Below are 4,659 nucleotides of genomic sequence, written 5' to 3'. Positions count from 1 at the left end.
CTTTTTTTTTTTTGTAAATAAGAAACTTAGATTTTACTAGCTTGGTTTGTTTGTTTCAATTGTAGGAAACTTTGGTTTTCTGATCATTTAGTAACACAATTTGGATAAAACCCTAAATCAGTTGCACACTTTAAAAGTCATTTAGATTTACAACAAATTGGTATCAGAGCCACTGATTAGATTTTAAACAGAAAGGGGGTTTCAAAGGTTAAGATCAAAAGGTTCGATGGAAAAAATGATTTGTCTATTTGGAGAAAAAGTTTTGAAAGCCGTTTTGGTCCAAATGAAAATTGCCAAGGCTTTAGAAGGAGAAAGAAATTTGTTGAGTTTTTTAGATCCAGATGAGAGTGCAGAGATCATGGAGTTATCGTATAGTACGCTTGTCACGACCCAACCCGACCGGGATGGGTCCCGCTCGCATCGGGTCATGGTGCCAGAACTTCAGACTGACTGAACTGATTCCAGGATCTGGCTTTAGAATTTGTTTCAGAACTTTCTTCCAAACATACAGACAGAAACAGACACACAGAGCTTGCTATAAACATCAAATGCAGTGGAACAGATCATCTATCTTTTTCTTCCTCAAAAGAATCATGTACAAATACAGTCAAAAGAATCATATACAAATACAGCTCATGGCTTTCAGACAGAAAGAAAAGCAGAACAGAAAAGCCATGACTGTACAAAAATCAAAAGTATAAAATACCTATACTAGATCAGACTCTGAACTCCTAGTTCAAAACTTTCTTCCCTTTCCTAGAACCTGAAAACAAACAGAAAATAAGGATGAGCTACACAGCTCAGCAAGACATCAAACCTCCAATCAAAATCCTCAGAATCCACATCAAACACATCAGATAGAAATCCGAACAGAAATCAAATCAACAGAATCGTACCGAACAAATCAGAACAGAAATCATACAGATCGAATCAAATCAGAACAGAACAGACATATATCACATCAGAGCTGATAGAATGTACAGAAATCAGAAATCAGATTAAATCATATCAGATCAGAATTTATATCAGAACAGACAGAATTGTACGGAAATCAGAATCAAATCATATAAATTCAGAATATATCAATAGTCAGAACAGATTCCCTAACACTGACAGAATCTCAACGGATTCTGGTCCCTTATGCCTCCCTTCCCAGACACTGACAGAATCTCTCAGATTCTGGCCCCTTATGCCTCCCTTTGTGCTCATGGCACCAGAACAGATGTGCTTATATCACCAGAATAGAACTTATCATCGGATCCGAAACAGAACTTATTTTTAGATTTCAGAGCTCATTTCAGATTTTTCCTGACACAGACAGGATCTCACAGGATCCTGACCCCTTATAACTCCCTTTTTATAGTACACAAACATAGCATGTCATTTCAGAACAAATCCGGGCAATTTCGGAAATCGTACGAAAATCCGGCGGCATAACGGCAGTATACGGAATTTACACAAAATTCCTAAAAATCAAACTTTACCAAATTATCACAGAATGTTCACAACATCATTGCAAGACTTTTATTCTACTACCCAGACAATATCAAACTTCATCAGAAATTACAGTCAAAATAAAACCCCGCCGAATCAAAAATACCCGGTCAAAAATCTCCAGAAAATAATCAAAACGTGCACACTCGGCACCTCAGAAACATATCAAAACTTATGCGGTAAAAATTGAACTAATCAGAAAATACGGACGAAATTCGCTAACGAAAACGAAATCCGGACAGAAAATTCTTTCAAACTTCACAGTTCTGAAAATTGAGAAAGGCGAAATGTGTCTTTCCTTGCGTACACCAATTTTTTGAACTGACATGACGGACGAAAATGGCTCGGCGTCGCCCGAAAATCAACTTTTCCAATTTTTCCCTCGACCTTCTCTCTCCTCAAAATGATTTTAGATATTTATTTTGATTTTCTCTCTCTTCAAAATGAGCTGATTTCAGCTAAATAACCTTCAGATCGGCCTGACCGATCTGACCAAAATTACATCATCCTGGGACGATTTCGCAGGACGATCCAGGACGATAATTAATTTTCAAAAACCCCTTGCTCTCTGACTTGTGCCATGCTCTGATCATCCAGGGACGATCCCAGATCGGCCTGGACGATCCATACAGAAAAATTTTCCTGTAACTTCTGTACAGAATGTGGAACAAAATCTGAACTAATCGTCCCAGGACGGTCCTCGATCTGCCTGGACGATATGTACAGAACTGCTGTTACAGTGATAAGCTGAAGTGATAGGCAGTATAGCTTATACTGCCACAACCGCCCAACCATGATTATATTTAGTCACTCATCTGTTACAGTAGGTTAATGCTTGTACATCTTAAATCCTAACCATTGCCGCATAACAGAGCTAGATCTGATCGTTCTTATATCTCTTAGTTTCATATATATACTGTAAAGGGACTATGCAATGGCTAAGGAGAATCATTAGAACTTTCTGCTTCATTGTTCTGCTCTAACATGCGAAACTCGTCCTTTCTATATCTCTGTTTTCTTCTTAATTTCTCTTGCAAGAAACAGAAGTTTGAGCAAGTTTCACAATTGAGAGGAGGTAAACCATAAATTTTGTATCATTCATAATAAAAAACCTTAAAATAGATACTACAAATTTGGTCATGAGTTTATTTTATCAAGACATTCAGCTTGATTATAAATATATTGAAATCAGAGCTTACATGAGCCTGAATTTTTTTTGTAGAAGCCTCCAATTTGAGAAATACATCAAAATTATTTCATTTACTCAAAATTAAATTGGAATAAAAAACTCTTCCTAATCTCAAATACCTTGAGCATTTGCTTACTATATTTTTAAAATTGTAATTTTCCTTAATTCTTAAAATAAGATAGCTATTTCTCCTTTCTTGAAACTATCTTCTTCTTCTTCTTCCAGCCAGAGATTTAAGGCATCCTTCAATTATTTCAACGGGGCCTAACCTTTGTGCTTCCACCAAAACACCAAAATGTTGTTTTCTGTGGTTGGAACCGAATGTGTAACACAACTAAAAAGCAGCTCAACCTTAATTTCTATTACCTAATAATAAGCATCAGACATAACTCCTCACTGAATGAAGGGTGGTGCTCATTTATAAGAAGCTCTTTGATCTTCATATGCTTAGCTTATTCCTTACACATTTCGATCGGCTTCATTATTTCTTGAGAGTTAATAATTGCACTGTGCTAGCGTCCTGTCTGTTGGTGCCAAAGCCAAGCATTGAATATCCTCAAGGTGCAATATTGAATGCTTACAGATCATGTGAATTCCGAAGCAATGCAAGAAACGATAATGTTCAGTTCTGATCATGCCGGTGCGACCTTCATTGCTCGTAAAGAAAATTATAAAATATATTGATTTTGATTGTGATTGCTTTTTTATTTCTTGTTAAATCAGTTTTTTAGTATAAATATTTTAATTTTGTACTAAATAATTGCTTTAAAAAGTTGTAAGAAAGTCATCCTATTCGTTTGAAACAGTTTTTTTGTTGCTTTCTAAAACAGATTTCTAATAGAAAAATTTCTTGAATTATAAAATTTTATACTTCAAAGCCATTTTAAAAAGCAGTCAAAAGCTGTTCCAAACAAAGACTAAAGCTTCGTTTGGGACGGCTTTCTTACTGCATCTTAAAGTAGCTTTCAAGTAGAAAAAATAATTTTTTTCAACTAAAAAACTGCTTTAAGAAACAATAATAAAGCCGTCCCAAACGAAGACTAAAGCTTCATTTGGGACGGCTTTCTTACTGCTTTTTAAAGTAGCTTTCTAGTAGAAAAAATAATATTTTCTCAACTAACAAATTGCTTTAAGAAATAGTAATAAAGTCGTCCCAAATGAAGTCTAAGGCTGATTTTAAAATTTTTTAATGTTCATTAAAATTAGTATGCAAATTTGAATTATGTTATTCTTAATATAAATTTTAAAATTCTATTGTTCATCTTAATAAGTTTTGCATTGCATTAAAATATTTTTACATAGATTTTTTTATTGATCATTCAGATATGATATTATTATTGGTGTATACGTGCATGGGGCCCACATGGACCTCGTGAAACACACATTGAGACACGCTTATAATATATTGATGGCAAGGAAATGTGTGGCTCAAGAACGATAAAACTCACCTTGCGCACCATATATATATAGCCACCCACAGCTAAAGTGGCAAGCCCTATTGTATCAAAGGTCTACCGTTAAGTTTACAGTCAATGGTTCATTGAATTTTGCAGAATTTGCGAGATCGAAATTTATAGTTTATTTTTTGTGTATCAGGAATTCTTTATATTTGAACATTTTTCAAATTTCATTGTGTGTCTTCGGCCTCTGCCACTATGGTTGTGCAAATAAACACAACAGAAATAAAATTACGCAACACGAACATAATAAACAGAATTATTTATGTGGTTCGATGAAGATGTCTACATTCACATAGGGGAATGATGATTTCACTAAATTGGAGAATGATGCGGAATTACAATGAGTTCTCTCTTACTCTCATCTATCAATAAGCACAATGATTTACGTGGTTTGGCAAAGATGTCTATGCTCATGGGGAGCGGATGATGATTTCGCTAAATTTGAGAATAATAGAGAATTACAATGAGATCTCTCTTACTTTCGTCTATCAACAGCAGTCCCTAGGACTTTATTTA

Source organism: Dendrobium catenatum, unplaced genomic scaffold (genome assembly GCF_001605985.2).
Source record: "Dendrobium catenatum unplaced genomic scaffold, ASM160598v2 fragScaff_scaffold_1220, whole genome shotgun sequence".
Lineage (NCBI taxonomy): Eukaryota > Viridiplantae > Streptophyta > Magnoliopsida > Asparagales > Orchidaceae > Dendrobium > Dendrobium catenatum.
Note: the sequence above shows the minus strand (reverse complement) of the source record.